This window comes from Condylura cristata, unplaced genomic scaffold (genome assembly GCF_000260355.1).
Source record: "Condylura cristata isolate star-nosed mole 26May11 unplaced genomic scaffold, ConCri1.0 scaffold00005, whole genome shotgun sequence".
Lineage (NCBI taxonomy): Eukaryota > Metazoa > Chordata > Mammalia > Eulipotyphla > Talpidae > Condylura > Condylura cristata.
The window spans coordinates 26,834,801-26,853,278 of NW_004567106.1; the positions used below are offsets into that span (position 1 = coordinate 26,834,801).

Genomic DNA, 18,478 nt, shown 5'->3' on the forward strand with positions numbered 1-18,478 from the left:
GGGAGGCAGGTGTTCTCCCTGGCAAAGATGTGATTGAATCTTCTTCTGGCTTTTGCTTGTTTTCATTCCTTTCACTGCACCACTACTCCTCTCACAACCAATTGTGTGTGTGTGTGTGTGTGTCTTTAGTTCTCTAGAAATACCCACTGTGCTGTGAGTTGTTACTTGGGACATGGAATACCCAGGCAGCTGTCATCGGTACCTATTGTGGATGAAAAATCAAACCTCTAATGCAGATTTCTATTTTACATTTCTTTGTTAAGTATAATAGGAAACATGAGTAACACTAGTGTAAGTTCATGTTCTGCACAGGTTGTTTTGTGGTCTATAAGCTAGTTTTTTTTTATGTTTAGCATTAGAAACTGATGATACTTTAGCTTTTCCCTTAGGAAAAATATTTATGGATTTAGCAATCTTACTTTGAGGGTAATTCTCCAATGATTCTGCCTAAATATTTCTCCTTTAATTTCATCCCAAGGCCAAGCTTTAATGCTTGAAATGATTAGTTCACACTGCAACCAATTTAAAATCTGAGTTAACACAGACATAGTGTGCACATATAATCTCGTAAGAAATACTGGAAATAACCCTAAAACTCCAAAGTTTTAAGATTTTACTTACAAATGTGGAGAATATTATCCAAGGTTGTTACCATTTTATAAACCAAGGACAGGACTCAAGAAATCAAGGCCTCTTGAATCATCAGGACCTACCAACTATTTTTAAAGACTTTAATGATAATAATGATGCATGGATATGTTACATAGCTCCATTTCCACATGTCAGTTTTAGTCAGTTGCTTTTATCTTCTTCTTAAGAACCTTTTCTAGAAATTCACTTCAATCAAGTATCTCCAGACAGTAATGTAGGGAAAGGCTTTGTAAACTAAAAAAAGCTTTGCATTTTGGTATCATGGGTATCTTCATGTTACAAATTTTAAAAAGTTGTAGACAAGCTACACATATTTGCCCATCATTTCTGTTACAAATAGTTATTACTTTTCATACAAATATAAACAAAACCAGAGATGGTATCTCTACTTTTCATACCTTTCAATATACTCTCAGGAGAAACCAGGTCTTGCTCTCGGTTGACCTGTATTTTCAAGTTAGTCAAGTACCTTGTAATCCAGTATGAGGACCCCAGGCCATCGGTGTCTCTCTCCAGCAGAGCTGCTTTCGATCTCTGCACTTTTCATTCATGGCTTCAGACTGTTATTTGTGCTGGTCTCAGGAGGCCTTCTACAGAACCAAAGAGGCTACCAGAGGGTTCATTTTTCATTTTAAAAATTATTTTTCAGTGAAGACTATGGGTGATTTGGTGATGGGAAACCCAAGGGGATTGCAATTGAGATGGAAAAATGCACAAAAATATGTAAAAATAAATATAATAAAAAAAAAATTACTCCAGTGCGAAGATTTAAACATTCACTATCTTGGCTCCAGAATCCCCTTCCCAGAACAATGGGTAGGTTGCCTTGACAGCTCCCCATAGCAGCTACAGGTGTCTATAAAAACATAACTACTGTCAGGCAGCCCACCTCTCATTGCACGTCAAGTATCCAGAGTCCCCACCAGGGCTTGGAGCACTGAGAATCCTGCTCTGCATCCCTTGCTCCTGCCTCTCACCCCTCTCAGGCTTTTCTCACTCTCCACACTGGCTCAGACACACCCAACCTTGTGTCTCTGCAGGACTGTGCTTTAGGTTCCTCTGCCCAGAACACACTTTTCTTGTCTTTATCCCGGCTCCATCTCATTCTCTTCCTTTGCCTTTGTGTTTGATAATTACTTCTTTACTTATCTATTTTCTTCCCCACCAGCCTGCAAACTCCAAAGGAGAAAGCATCCTAGGTCTGTTCTTTCTTCACTGCTCAGTCAGGATGTCAGGCCCAAAGTTGGTATTGTTGGCAGAGACTGCCAGTTGGCCCACAGAGTCTGCCCTCTTTCCTGTAGTAGTAGACTTTAAGCTGCACATCTCCAGATGCCTCATTCCCAAGCTTTCCTTGTGGCCAGGTACTGAAGTCATTACTTGCATCGTGAGGTTTATTGACTTCTGCCTCCTCTGCTCAGAAGCCAACTTCCAGTCTTAGACTGGGACTCACCTTCCTGGGGCAGGAGAATGGCAGTTCCCATGATCAGTTTGATTATATAGACAAGGACATAATTCTTTAGGCTAAAAGAACAATGGGCTGGAAAAAACCTGGGCATAAATGAACATATATGGTCGTGTCTCTTCCATCCCTTTCTGTGAGTTCAATATAAACTTGTGCTGCCTTTAGTCACTGTATTCCGTGGGCTCTTTGTTATTCAGTTTAGCTTTCAACCTGACTAACCCACAGTTGAATAAACAGTAGTTGGATCAATGAAAGACTTGCTGGTTTGCCCTGTGATTTTGTGCCCCAAGGGCAAGAGAGGAGCCAGCCTCACCAGTCATCCCCTGCCCCTGCCAGGCCCTGGAGAGACATCAAGCATGGCCCTGTGCCCTGGGACAGCCTCTTCTCGCCCCAACCACATACTCCCTGTGACCCGCAATGGCAGATTTTGCTCTATTGTTCAAGAGAAACCAAAAGTGAAAGGATGTCACACACCATGCAGCATGTAAGTAATGCTCTGTGTGTGAAGATTCTAGGTTGCGCTGTTGACAAGTTCTTGTGTGGGCCATGTGATGGCCCGAGCAGAGAGCGCACCATTTAGCAGTGCGAGCCTTGCTGCTACAGCTCACTGGTGACATTTTATACCCGAACTCTTTTTTTTTTTTTAAAGATTTTATTTATTTATGCATGCAGAACTGGGGTAAAGGCCAGAAGTGCAGGGGCAGTGAGAGGATTCACCAGAAAGAGAGTGGGGAGCAGAATAGGCAGATTGAATAAGTACACTGTTGAGAGGAGCAGCAGGTAAGACAGGAGAGATCTGTTGAGCCATGTGGACAACCTTTAATGTGGGGATCAAACTAGCACTGAAGTGGCCACGGCTTAGCTTAGCTTAGCTTAGTTTAGCTTAGCTTAGCTTCGCAATGCAGTGCTCCAACCTGCTGTGCCACGAGGGAGGGCTCTTATACCTGAACTCTTAAAGTTAGACCAGTTTTCCTGAAACTTCTTCCATGATGGTGGGTGGTTCTGTTTCTTTATTGAACATCGGGGGAGCATATTAACTGGCAGTTATGATTTCCCTAAGGAATTGTCAGTTATGGCTTTAATTTCAGGGAAAAAATCATGTTTACCTTTCTCAATGAACTTTTCTACTTAGGTAGGTCCTGGTATATTTTTAAGCTCTACTACACTTGAAGAAAGACATTTAATAGTCATTTAGTTAATCTCTTACCTCTTCCCAGAGGTAGTATTTAAGCAGTATCAGAATTTAGGCTTGCTTTTAGCTCATTCCCCCAGCAAACAAATTCTGGGATGGGAATTTAGATGCAGGAAGTTAATTGAAGAATGTTCTGGGTACAATACCTGGGAGAAGTGAGGGGAGCAGAATGGATCAGAAAGAGGAATTGAATAAAACCAGGTTCCGCAGCTAGAATAGCCTGTCAGAGTTACCCAGTGTTGAGAGAAGGGGCCTGGACCTTTGTTATTACCTCCTTCTCCCTTCCCCATTCACCAGTTATGAGATGTGGCTGGAAGGGAATGCAATCTTTGGTGAGGCAGCTGCTTTTGGCCAAGGACCAGGCCTAGGAAGCATCTCAGAGATGAGTTATCAGTCGCAGTTAAGTTGAGTGTCCAGAGGTGAGTAGCAGTTAGGTGAGTGGCTGTGGTTTTCTGCAGGAGGGTCTAGGCAGAACTTCCCAGCACCCCCACTCCAGGGCTTCAATATCAAACTCAAATCTGAACACGCTAGCCTCTAGAGGGCACTGCCTTGCCCATCTTGTTTCTTGTGTTTCTGGCACTTAGAACAAGTGCCTAGCACATGCACACAGGAGATTCTTGTTGAATAAGTAAATGAAAGAAAGAACATAGAGGATCATACAAGAGATATACAAATTAGATTACTTTAATAAACTTTGTCAAAACTGAGAAACCTTTCTTGACTTTAAACTTTCTAAGTGGAGATCGAAATCTTCATAGATGTATTGAAGCTATTGTCATATGATAATTTCCATTTCCTCTGTTTGGTTAGATTGTGGGAAAATATTTTGAGTCTACTTGAGTAGTCAAGAAAGTGGCAGATGAGTTTCTTTCTAGGCAAGAATAAGTCAAGAAAAATACTGTTAAGCTCAAAATCAGGACATATGCTGTAATGAGGTTTGACAGTGGGAGAGAATATTTAAAATTTGGGCATCCAGAAGGCATCTTTTCTAGACTCAGAGGCTGAAGTTTCTCAGTTATTGGTTATGACTGAATTTGCAAAAAGGTGGGAAAGAGACTTTGAGGCTGGTTCCTGATCAGCCTGGGCTGTAGCCATGGCCGGGGCCATACGTTGTCATGATCACTAGCAGGTACAGTGACTTTGGAGCCTGTGTGAACAGCATATTAAATTCACAATCTCATTGGATTCTCAAGTATAGAAGGGAATAAACAGAATACTTATGTCATTACACCAATAGACACGAAAGCCTCTAACAAAATATAGCAAATTGAGTGCAGCACATGGTAGGATTTATCCTAAGAATGCCAGTATCTTAACATTTAAAGATTAATCATTATAATTTAATTGTACCCAACTATGGAAGGACACCACGTGATCAGCTCAATGAACAGAGGAACATATTTGAAAACTCAGCTGTCAGTCAACTAGGACTGGAAGGGAAATTCTTCAGCTCTTCAACCTGATAGAGGACTTAATGTAAAATCTACAAGTAACATCTTATTTAGTGTTGAGACATTAAACCTTTTTTCATAAGGCTAGGACAGGGCAAGGAGGTACACTCTTACCATGTCAATTCAAACTTGTGCTGGAGTTCATAGCCAGTGCACTCAAGCGAGAACAGAAAAGAGGATAGATAGGAAAGGAAGAAGTCAAGCTGTGGTTATTTGTTGAGGCCCTGATTGTCTGCATATGATGGCCATTGTGGAGATAAGGAAACAATGTCAGGGAGTTGGTGATGACTTAGTTCCTGCAGGCAAAAAAGATAGAGCTGGCACTGTAACCTTCTTACTCCAAGCACTGGAATAAAATTCACTTAAAAAAAATCCAAAGTGGGCCCTCCCTGGTGGCACAGTGGGTTAAAGCACAGCACTGAGAATCTAAAGCTGCTTCTGCATGAGTTCGATTCCTGCCTGCCCTGGAAGTGACCACATGGCGTGGCAGACCTCTCCTGACCCGCCCGCTGCTCCCCTCAGCAGTGTACTTCCATGATCTGCCTGTTCTGCTCCCCACTCTGTCTCTGGTGAAGCCTCTCACTGCCCCTGAGCCTCTGGCCTGTACCCCAGTTCTGTATGCACAAATAAATAAATCTTTAAAAAAAAATCCAAAGTGAAGCTTCAGTGTGTTTCTTACCAAAAAATCCAGTGGTACAGGGAATTGAGAAGTAGGATAGACTAGCTGGTGAAGGCTTTTGATCTGAACAATTTAAAAAGGGAATGTATATGGCTAGGTTTGAATATAGGTCTTATTCATTGGATCCTGAAATAAACTGAGGGCAACCGTCAGGTAAATTTCACTAGAAAAATTAAGGACTGATGAAAAAAAAATATTTTTAATATAGTATACTTATGAAACTTATTATCAATAGGTGATGCAGGATAGAAAAAGTTTAGCGAAAAAGATGTCAAGTGACTTGTAATTAGGGTGACCATGTAACTTACCATCGTAACAGTGATTCTTATGAATAAAAGGAGGTGCTATTTGTAATTACACAAAATTGAAAACTAGACCACTACATGCATACAAAGAATGGAACTAGATTACTACTTCACACCATCACTAAAACTAACTCAGAAATAGATAAGAGACTTGAATGTAAGACCTGAAACCATAAAATACATCGAAGAAAATATAGGCACAATACTCTATGACATATACTTCCAAAATGTCTTTGAAGACTCATCTCCTGAAGCAAAGAAAATGAAGGAAAAATTAAACACCTAGGACTACATCAAACTAAAAAGCTTCTGTATGGCAAAAGAGACTGTAACCAACATGAAGAAGTAGCCTACAGATTGGAAGAAAATATTTGCACTCCATATAACCAGTAAGGAACTGATATAAAAGATCTATGAAGTGCTTACATGAGTAACTCAACAAATACAAAGCAAGTAACAATCAAAAAATGGGTAGAAGAACTAAAATGACACTTCTTCAAAGAGGAAATGCAAATGGCCAATGGGTATATGACAAAATGTTCAACATCACTTATAAACAGGAAAATGCAAATCAAATCCACAATGAGATACCACCTCACACCAGTGAGAATGAATGGCCCATATCAAAAAAGCTGGCAACAACAAATGCTGGTGAGGATGTGAAGAACCCTCTTATACTGCTGGTGGGGAGGCAAACTGGTCCAACCACTGTGGAAATCCACCCAGTGATTCCACTCCCAGAAGTCTACCCAAAAGAAAAACAAAACAAAACATTAATTCAAGAGGAAATCTGAACTCCTGTGTTTATTGCAGCATTATTTACAATAGCTAAGCTATGGAAACAACCTAAAGGCCCCCAAACAGGTGATTGGGTCAAGAAGACACACACACACACACACACACACACACACACACACACACACACACAATGGAATACAATTCAGCAATCAAAAAGGACAAATTCATGCCATTTGTAGCAATATGGGATTATGCTCAGTGAAAAAATTTAGAAGGTATCAGAAAAATACTGGGTAGTTTTTTCACTTACAGGAGGAATATAGGGAACCCCCCCCCCGCCCCAAAGGGTCAAAAAAAAATTTTGCAGGCAAACTATAGATCTGAGACATAAAGCAGGGGTGGGGGTGAGAGTTAACATAGGGGAAGGGAAGAGCACAAGGGGCTGTGATGATGGATCACAGGGTTCACAGGGTTGTAGTGGTGGGAGAATTATGGGGACTACACCTGAGGGCAGAAATCAAATACTGTACAGAAATGAACAACAGTGTAAGAAAATTTTAAAGTTTTAAAAAATCACTATAAATGTATATGGTATTACCAAAGGAATAAAAATATGCCTATATAAAAGAGCATCAGAAATAAAATTTGTATGTAATTGGGAAAAAAAAATACCCCAAGTCACATGCAGAAACCAGGACTGTCCTGGGCAAATTGGTACATTCAGTCCCCCCATCCTCTAAGAAGGATAAAGAATACTAACAAGTTGGAAGAGGGCATGAATAACATGTAAAGTTTCCTGGGATCAGCTCAGACACTGACTTATCCCTCAGGCCAAGCAACCCAAAGGTGAATGTTTTGGGGCCTGGAAGGCTTAATAAGGATCAGATCTTTGTTGACCCAGCATTTTCTCTGCTCCTACTGCTAATTATAATAAATAAGACCAATAACTACCGTGTATTGAGCACTCAGTACAGGCTGGCCACTCTAAGAAGCACTCTATGTGAAGATTGTCATTCAGCAACTTCAGAAGAAGGGTACCACTGTTACCTTCATTTTGCTACTAAGGAATTAGTAACCCAGAGAGGTTGAAAAACTTACCCACGATTATTCGGCTGGGAGGTGTTAGGACAGGAATTTGAACCAGACCACTAACCGTGATGTTAAACAATCATGACTTCTTTTTCCCTTTTGGGGTGCAAGCTGTTTCAAGGACCCAGGAGTCTGGCATAAGAGGAGCGCATGGCTAAACAAACTCCAGAGTGGAAATTCGGGAGCCTCGAGAGCACCCAGCCTTTCTCAGTTCCAACCTACCTCCATGATGAGATGAAATAACCTAGGGTGATGCCAGGTGGTTTCACCTCAACCAGCATCAGGCTTTTGTGTTTGTTCCTCCCTTGTGATGCTGTGTGGACTAACGCCTGCTTCAGACGGGAAACTTATCCCTCCAGATAGCAGCATAGCCTTTCTAGAAACCTGGTCACCATTGGACCACACGGCCCAGATTTAATTCTGTCCATCAGTCAATCGGAGGCCCTCCGTAATTATCTTTATTACCTTTCTCTGAACCCCCTTCAATTTGCTGGCATATTGCTTTTTGAGGAGTGAGATTCCAGAAATACTCAGAAATTATAGTCTCCTGTGTCATGATGTGATGCTTTGGCCTAGGAAGCTGAAAATCATTGATATCATAGCCTGCAATCAATTTGGGTATCTTCAATTAACTTGAAATTTTTTTTTTTTAAAGATTTATTTATTTATTCATACAGAACTGGGGTATAGGCCAGATGCTCAGGGACGGTGAGAGGCTTCACCAGAGACAGAGTGGGGAGCAGAACAGGCAGATTGACGAAGTACACTGCTGAGGGGAGCAGCGGGCGGGTCAGGAGAGGTCTGGCTCGCCATGTGGTCTCCTCCGGGGCAGGCGGCAGGCGGGAATCGAACTCATGCGGAAGTGGCTTCAGATTCTCAGTGCTGTGCTTTAACCCGCTGCGCCACCAGGGAGGGCCAACTTGAAATTTTTTTTCAGTTAAGGTGAGCACTTGGCTCAAAGTCAATACAGCTTATATCTGGAATATTCCAAGGGGTGTGTGTGTTAAGCAAAATTAATGAAGAAAATTCAGGAAGGGAAAAAAAAGTTCTTGATCTTCACTCATTTTTTGATCATTTGCTATATCCTAGATCCCAGACACTATGTTTAGGAGAATCTTATCTTGGAATGCTTTTAATTTCTAAAATGTTTGTTCATTAAAAATTATCCTTGTTTTCTTGGATGCTTCTTTCCCTTCAGTGTCAGCATTTTGATTCCATGTTACTATTTGTAGATTGACTGCTCTTTATTTTCTAGTGACAGTGCCCATTTGTGACTCAGGCTATAGTAGTCTTTGCTTTGGATATTTTGGAGTTAGTTATACAAAGGCATGAGTGAATAATTATATTGCTCAGGTTAGCATATTAAAATACTAGTTGTGCAGTGTTCTTTTCCTGTAAGCAAAAATGGAAGACTCAATTAAAATGAAGTTTAAAAAACATAATTTGAAATCACTTTTAATCTTTCAGATTTAAGGCACTTTGGTTATTTTTTTTTTCAAGTCTATTTGTTCCTACTGTGGCTTTTTTTTTTCTTTAACTTTGTATTATATGCCCAAAGAAGGCTAGATGATTATCAGTTCCCAAAGTGACATGCCAGCAGATGTGGCTCTGAAGTTCCAACATTTAAAACTTTGTTAGAATGTAATGAAAACAGGAGAACCATGCAGCTTCTCAAGGAGGGAAAGCTGGAGCTTACAGAGTCAAATCACTCATCTCCAGAGCCGGGGCCCATCTCCTCTTGCCCAGGTAATGGTTTTGACAGCTGATGCTGGTCCCAGCTCTGTTTGCTACCCCAACATCTGTTTCCTGAAGCCCTGCTATTTCTAATTGGGGTACAGATCTAGCTGATGTGTTCAACCCACCCAGGTCATTTCTTTTGCAGTTTGGTCTTCTCAAATAGTTTCTTTTCGTTCATGGAGTAAAATTTCATTTTATTTCAAGAATCTCCTGCAGTTTCAAAGTTGGCCTCATTTTCTGTCAGGTCAGCCTCACCTGGGCTAAGAGAGATGATACAGAAATCATTAATCTGTTTTTGCTTGACAATGAACACAGATCACATTATTTAGTGTGTCCCTCTGGTTAAAAACAATAACACAACGTCACCCCAAATACCAAATACCACCCCAAATAAAACTTCACTGCAAAGTCACAACAATATTCTCTCCTGAACCTCCCTTGACTTTGTGTCTTTCTATAATATACAGTATAATTTATAAAAGTGTGAGCAACTGTGGAATTGTTCTCCTAATAGATTCTGAAGATTCCAATTTCCATTCTGCCACACAAGACTGAAAATCCACTTGTGCTCACTTATCTGTATCTGTACCTCATCCCCACGCTGCATCAAAAATCAGGTTCAGGTGCAGGTTAAGAGTGCGCATTTACCTTCAGAATATGGGACTTATTAAATATCTCTCCACAATTAACATCACCATATCAATAAGAATTATCATTAGGTCCTGTCAATCAGGTGCTGAATTTTGCTTCAGGGAAACAAAACAATTTAAATTATAGCAAGTGCTCCCCTTCTTTTTTTACGTGCTTCTCTTTAAATTGGATAATTATGTGGCTTTTCATTAGATTCCTCTAAGCGTAATAGATCACGATATTCACCCTTTGACCTTGGTGATGAATGTCTCTGGTGAAAACATGTGACAAGCAGTGTTCTAATGAGAACAAAATACTGACTAACTGGAAATCTTGTATAATGAAAAGGGAAAGCAGAAGGGAAACACAGCAACCCTTAAGGTTGGTGCACAAAATGTATTGGTATTGCAGCCATGATATGAGTTGGGGAGAAAGTAATGTGGGTGGAAATGCTGGTTTTTCTCCTTTGGCATGTTGGAAAAAAAAAAAAGGAGAAACAGACATTTCAGGAAAGTCGCACATCAGAAAATACTGGTCTCGGCTGAATTGCAAGCACAGATGGAGTGAATCCACTGGCCTAAGGGGGGATTCAAATGACTTGATGCATCTTAGAATACCTGCAAATGGCAGTCTGAGGGTACCTCTCATTTTATGGCTGTTTTTATGGGAGTTCCAAATGTGAGGGCAGCTTATAAAGGAAGTGATTTGGTCTTGGGGGACCAATAATCATATTGGGACTGTCAAAGAAGGGCAAGAGGAACAAGGAGAATCACAATGGCTTCCCACTTCTCTACCTCCTACTCAGTCCCTGGGCAGCATACCTTGCTGGAGCTCTGGGACCTTCCTGTCTCCAATGTCCTCATTCTCTGATGTGTGTGTACGTGTGTGTGCATGTGTGTGTGGTGGGGGGAGGGGTCCGGCTACCCTCAAGTTGGCCCTGAGATGTAGCCCATGGACATTAAGGATGTGCATTAAGGACATGCTACTTCTTGCTTCCTTCCTCAATTCCCTATCCAACACAAGTTCCCTTAAAAACTAGTTTGGGGGCTGATCCGGGCACAGCTTTGCGATGAATGGGGGATTTCTGTAACATCATCCAGTGATATGGTGATGTGCTCTGGAGTCACGGAAATGGGCGAAGTTTGCTTCTTTTAAATTTCCTACATGCTTGTCTAGCCATTTAACACAAGAGCAGCCCATTATAAAACCATTTATCAAAGACATGGATTTGCTCTATCCTAAGAGGACATGGAGTCTGAGGTAGGAGTTACTTGCTAAAAGCACAAGTTAGGCTGTGATAGTTCAGTGGTGGAAGAAAAGGAGTCAGGAACCACCACTTACTATTGTGTGCCTATTATGTGCCAAGGGCTCTACCTGGATATGTGCTCTCTGATTTAATTCTCCCAGTAAGCCTCCTCACCCCATTTTATGACTTAGGAAATGGCCTCACCTGACCCAGAATGGCATGACAGGAAGGCTGGCTTATGACCATATAAGCTCTGGGTAGGAAGAGCATGTGCTGTTAACGTTTCCCACGAACTATACATTTATCAAAATTTTCCCCCCAACTTACTTTTCTAGGGCTCATGCTTAGAATTGATGTGGGTTATCATGGACTTAATAGTATCACTATCAGTTTTGCTAGGCATGCAGTTTATTTTGCTTAATAGAAGACATGCAAGAGAAGAAACATCTGTTTCTAAAAATTAATTTCTTCCGGTGAATTCCAACTTGGGATAAGAATTTGCAGTGAGTGATGGTGTGCTTATGGAGGATAAAGAAACTGACCAATCTAGAAACCATGATTTCCTTTGTTTATCTGCAGATCTGGTCTATTTAAGATAAAAATTCACCCTGAGCGCTCCTCCCTGACCTCTGCCAGGTGGGTTGGAGTGGCGACATCATCACTACCGGCAATCCTTCACCTCTTTCCACAAGAGCCTGCCAGGAAGAGAAATATCTGAAGTACATTTTGAGCTCTCAGCCTGGGATTTACCTGCGATTTGTCATGGACATTGGGCAATTACTGGCACACGAGCCAGAGAAGTGAGAGAGGCGAGGCTTTGCCTCTCCTGCAAGACCATCATCTTTGCATCCGTCATTCTTCTAGACGTCTCTAGTTTGCGTTCCCAGCTCAAACTGCACAGAAAAGAGATCTTTTAGCTTTTCCCTAGTCACCCACATGCTGAGAAAACTGGAGAAAATGGGTAATAGTCGTTGTTATCAGTACTTGTACGCTTCAGGAGGTATCCCCAAGAACTGTATCTAAAGAGAGGCTGTCATTCTCTGAGATTTAAGCCTTCAACACAAAATACAAGAATGGAGGTACTAGCAATCATGTGAAGGAGCTGAAATAGCTCCCCAGCTGCACAACTCACATCCAAACCTGCTTGAACATTTTATTAGAAAATCTAAAGAAAAATGAATTGATCAGAAAAGGGGGAGGGTTGTTCAGTCATGGAAGCACAGAGGCAAATGTTACCAGGGTTCATCTACATCTTTTCCAGGGACAGGAAGCTGGAGTCAGTGGACGTAGGTGGCCACCGATGCCCTTGGGAGACACATCTCTAATAACCACACGCATTCAATGTATGTGACTGACAAACTTCAAGGCTTCAGCTCCCTTTGATAACATCCCATCCTGTTATTGAGCCCCCTTTAGACGTTCAGCCTTCCCTGTCTTCATTCAGTATATTAAATACCTTCAGACTGTTGCTTCCCAACAACACTTGCAAACAGAAAGCAAACAGAATGATGCCATGACTTAGAAGATCCCTGATACATTTCTCACTGTCAATGCCTATGCTGTGTTTTGATCTTATATCCACATGCTGTGCTCCTGATATGTCTCCTTTGCCTCTCTGCACTGACACTGGCATTCAAGCTGAAGACTAGACCCTGGGCCCTGGAAGCACACCCAGCCAATGCCTGCTAAGGAATCCCCTCCAGGTAAAGCTGCTGGCACTTTACTTTGGCATCTACCTTTACCCAGATGTGTTCCTGAAAGTGTATTTTCTTTCTTTTGCCATTTTAACCATTTTGAAGTATACAATTAAGTGACATTAAATACATTTACTTTATTGTATGCCATCACCACCTCTCTTCTCCAGAACCTTTCATTTCCTATTGAAACTGCACCCATTAAACAATATTCCCACTCTCCCCGAGTTTATCCATTTTTCTGTCAACAAGGTTCTGTCAACAAATATTTGACTTGTTTCTACCTTTGGCTCTTGTGAATTATGTTATGAACATGGGTGTATGACTCTCTGCTCAAGTTCTTGCTTTCAAGTATTTTGAGTAGGAGAGAAAAAAATTTTAAAGCTTTTCAGTAGTCATATCTTATTTTCCCATAGTGCTTTGTAGTTTGCAGAACATGTCAACATATTCACCTGATCCTGTGAGGGAAAAAGGTAAGGAGAGAGTTAACAATCACCCTCATTTTGTTCATGGCAAACTAGAGTTCAAAGAGGTGAAGTGGGGAAGCCTGTATTCAAATGTTGGCTCTCACCACAAGCCTTGTATTCTTTACATTACAGAGCTGTCTCAGAGAGGACAGCAGCAAAGTTTGCCTTACTCACTGTGGGCCCCAGGTCCAATAGGAACCCTAGTGCAGGGTTAGTCACACAGGCACTTGACAAATGTGTGGAATGACTGCTGCTCATCTCCCTCCCAGACCTCAGGAGCCGACGGCATGAGGCCTGGGGGATACTTGGTGGGACACATTGGTTAACCAAGTTGGCTGAGGGGGTCTTAAAGTCCACTCTAGGTTTCCTGAGGAAGACCAACTTGTTTCCTAGCTGACTGGTGGAGATTGACTGGAATAGAGGTGATGACTCCCCTACTTCTTTGATCCCAAAGGGGTATACACTCCCTGTTTCTGTAGTACGTGCATTTGTTGTTATGACAAGGAGAAAAATGTTCTTGGGCCTAGAAGAAAACCTGAGTGCACCGAGGAATAGCACTTGAATAAGTTTTTCCTTGCCCTGTAGACACCCACAGGTACATCTTACTCTGGTCATCTGGTTAAGACGTGAATCGTGTCCTGAAAGGGAAAATGAAATCTCAAGATTTTAATTAATGTTGTCATCTTCTGATTGAAAGAAAAGTCAAAGCATATTTATTATCACGGGACACAAAGGAAAGGGCCATTGAAAGTGAGAGAGATGCTATGTCTTCAGAAGTACTTGGAACATTCTCTCTCATGTCTAGCTTCACTCATCATTAAAACTGTACAGGTTTTGGCACATAATCAGTTCGATAACTTTTTTGTTGGAAGTGAAAACAAGAAAAATTTTCTCCAACAAAGGGAATATAACCCATGTTGGAGTCAATTCTGCCAAACTGTGGTCTCATAAACTGTGGTCTCATATCCCAAGCCTTCAGGAGCTTGGGATAACCTCAACCAACTCTATCTTTGGGAGAATTCTATCTGTATCTTATTTCAGCTGTGTGTCTTAACTTTTTAATGGTCTCAGTAGCAGAGATACATACTAAGTTGAGTTTTGAGACTAGAGACTAGAACCTGTTATTTCTGAGTTCTTGATGTGGTCCCAGATCCATGTCAGTCCTGGGTTCAGAGTAGTCATCATAGAAATTTAGTTGAGGAACTTAGCCTAGATAATCACTTAGCCAAGGTACCACACTCAATCAGGGTGTTATTGTTGTTGTTGTTGTTATTATTTACTTTAGAGGTAGAAGGGGATGGTGACAAGTTGAGGTGCCATTTGGGTGAGGAACTGTAGATGGACAAATATGAGCGCCATGGTAACTGGACAAGGGACCCTCCTGGAGAATCTCCCTTCCTCAACTCACTTCTTCAAATGTGCCCTGGAAAGTTCACAGACATGTTGCTGAATCAAACATTCCAGGAAACACTGATATAGACAATTTGTAATTCATTGCGTAATTACTGGAATTCATTGGATAATTACCAACTCTCCACACCACTCTCCTCAGTGGAGACCTGGCCTGAGTATTCTCCAAGTCTGAACTTTTAGATATGAACTCAAATCAATAGAGAGCTGAATAATGAAGAGTTACTGTCAGAGAGCATTCCAGTTAAAGGAATAATGCCCACATCCACATGTATTGATATTGAAGCACCACATGTATATTTAAAATATGGCAAAGTGTAACACGTGCATTTTGCATTTGAATTATCTTTTGCCTATCATTTAAAGTTACTCCTAAAGTAAATCATTTGGCTTTCCAACAAGGACATTTTTTTAATTTTACAACATGTAATATATTTGTAACGACCTGTCATTTTTCTGAACTCAGCCTTGCAGGACACAGAAGGACTGCCATAAATGTAAGGGGTACCAAGGGCAATCTATCCCTCTGTGGTTTGTTGAAGGAAGAGGAGGAGAGAGTGGGGAAGGAGAAAAAGGGGTAAGAACTAAACAGGTTCAGACAGCCCGTACTGGTCCCCATCACTGCTGAATCCTGGCCAGGCTTCTCTGGGGGACCACAGTCAAGTGCCAGGTTCTATATTGTTATTTCAGAATGATTCTGGGATAACCTTCTGGTGGGAAGAGAAGGGAAATCAACATTTAGTGAGCAAGTATCGCATGCCAAACATCCTTCATTCCATTTAATCCCCCAATAATGTGAGAAGCTAACTTTTTCACATTCTATTTATAAGAAAATTGAGATTCAGGACATTAATTTGGCCAAGATCTCATAGAAAGAATGGAAGAACTGAGACTTGGCATCTCGGTCATTGCTCCCTTAGCTTAATGAAAGGAAACTGAAGGTTATGGTCAATTACTTCTGTTTTGGAGGGAGGCGACCAGGCAGCAGCTGGCATCAAAAATTCCATTTGCTAGGCAAGGGAACAGAGGGGGGAAATAAACTCCTCTTGGTAATCCTGAAGGCCGTGAGGATGGAGTAAAGAGGGTGCCAGCAGCACCATGTGTTCAGGGTAGTGTTTGTGGCGGCCACAGGAGTGGTCTCTGATGAAGAACCACCTGGCAACAGATGGCTGAGCAGAGCTAGGCTTTATAGTTTCCTTGTACATGACAGGCACATCAGAGGGTGGATTCAAATAAATGTTGTTCACCTGTCAAGTGCTTATGGAGTTCCTACTGCATTTTGGGTGTTGACAAAGTGGTGAGCAAGCAAAGTTCCTGCTTCAAATGAGCTTATTTTTAATGGACCGATGATGAGTAAGTAAATAAGTAGAACTTGGCTTAACAGATGGTGATAAGCTGGATGGGGAAAAGTCAAGTAGAAGAAGCAAACTAGAGGGATGATGTATGTGCATTTTATGTTGGTCATCAAGGAAGGCTTCCCTGCTAAGTGACTTTGAGCAGGATATGGAGGAACTATAATGAGTTATTTTACTACCTGGAACATTCCATTTTAGTCAAGGAATAGTAATATGCTGGACATATATGAAGAACCGGAAGAGGCCATTGTGGCTAACAGAGAGGGAGATGGAAGGATAGACAGAAGTAGCTGAGGTCAGCATATGTAGGACACTTTTTAGGCTATTGTAAAACTGTTGCATTTGATCCTGAGTGATCTGGGAAGTCATTAGAAGCCTTTGAGCAGAGAAGTGACATGATCTGACATTTATTTATTTTTTTAATTCAACATTCACTATGAATTACTTTCTTTAGGCTAGTTTAACCTCTCAACTTACATTGGTGGTTACTAAGCACAGAAGCACAGTGAGTATTTGAATTTAAAAATTTTAAATCTCGATAAAATGAATTAAAACAAAGTTAAGAATCCATTTCCTCAATTGCAGTGACCACATTTCAAGTGTGTAACAGCACATGTGGCTGATAGCTGCCAATTTGGACAGCACACATATAGAAAATTTTCATCATTGCAGAAGATTCTATAGGACAGGGATGCTCTAGGCAGCTAACTTTGCGGGGTTAACTATAGATTGGGCTCTGAACCTTGGCGATGGTAATTATTATTAGAATTCATCATCCCTAGCTTCCCATTCAGGATCTGTGTTCTAGCAATTAATCCACACTCATTGCCACTGCCTACAGGCTCTTCGTAGACTGGCTTTTGTCTACTTGTCTGGCTTCATTGGTATGAGGCCTGGTCTTATACATTTTCTCACCATCAAACCCCATGCTTACCCCAGCTTCCTCCCTCCCCCAACCCTTCCAACCTTTTCCCTATTTGCCTTCCTCCCTCATCCATTCCACCCCCCCATTTTCTAATAACCATTATCTTCTTTTTGCCAAGTTCAAATTTCATTCCTTCTATTTCTGTGTTTAGTTTTTTAAATGTGTTGCTTTTTAAAATTTATATTCTATAGATGAGTGAAATTATCTGATATCTTTTACTTTTTGACTGATTTCACTCAACATAATCAGTTTGAGTTCCATCCACTTGGTCTCACATGACTGGTTTGCTTTTCATGCTGTGTAATATTTCACTGATTACTTCCAATGTCATCCCATCCCACCCCTTTTATTTTAGAGGCAGATTAATTGGTGCACAGGCTATGCTGAGCGTAGAGTGCACTGGGCTGAGGGTAGAGGCAGGAAGATACTTAGAAGGCTGCTGCTGTCATCTTGGTAAGATACGGTGGTTTGGAGCAGGGAGATGACAGCAGAGGGAGTGAGAATATAGTTGAAAAGAGTCAGTTTGATTTGCTGATGGACTGGAATGTGGAGTGTATAAGAGGTCAAGAATGACTAAGGCTTTGGTTCTGAATAAAAGATGGGAGAGCATTGATATTAACTAAGAAGGATGCTGGAGCAGATTTTGATACATGTGTACATAGGCTGGGTAAGAGGTGGAGCAGGAATTAGGGACTCGTTTTTGGAAATAATAAGTTTGTGATGTCTGTTTTGTCCAATTAGTGCTCTTCCTTGAGAATGGAGTGTCTAGACTGGAGTATGGGACTTATTAACAAATAGATGGTATTTATAACCATGAGATGGGAAGAGATCAGCTAGGGGTGTGGTTTAGAGACAGAAAAAGTCCAAGGCCTAAACTTTGGGGCGTGATCATTTTTAGGGATCAAGAAGGGTGATGGAATCAGTTGGAGAGTGACAAGGAACAGTGTCTTGGGAGCCCAGTGAAGAAATCTACTTAGACTTAAAATAAGCTGAGAATGGACAGCAAATCACTGCATTTAGCAACAGTGTAGTCATTGGGGATCCTTACTGGAGCCATTTTGTTAGGGCTCAAACCTGAAGGGACCTGGTTTGGGAGGGTGGAAAGAGAAGCAGTGTCAGGGTAGACAGCTTTTTTGAGGAGTAAATGACTATGGATATAAAATGAATAAAATTTCAGATGAAATTGAAATTCAAAGATCCAAACATTTTTAAATATAAAGCAAAGGCAATATAAAATGACCACAACTCTCTAGTCCTATGATTCCTCTTTTCTGAGATAATGGCTTCCTTTAAATCCGTTATTAACTCCAAACTCCTCCATCTGGTTTTCCCTGAACCACATTCTCTACCCATGTAGAAACTGTCTCCTAGTTTCTAACTCAAAGTCTGCTCTGCTGGATGGGCCTCAGCTCTTGTCCTCCAAGTGACTCATGTCTGGAAGAGTTTG

General features: G+C 41.3%; 1 long non-coding RNA gene across 2 annotated transcripts in view; it reads left to right on the forward strand.

The window, feature by feature from the left end:
- LOC105853204 overlaps window positions 1-18,478 on the forward strand; it is a 139,914-nt gene that overhangs the window by 46,436 nt on the left and 75,000 nt on the right. For both annotated transcript variants that reach the window (XR_001145054.1, XR_001145053.1), the window contains exon 3: window positions 11,760-12,883. This is a non-coding gene — a long non-coding RNA (uncharacterized LOC105853204). The remainder of the gene's footprint in view (window positions 1-11,759; window positions 12,884-18,478) is intronic.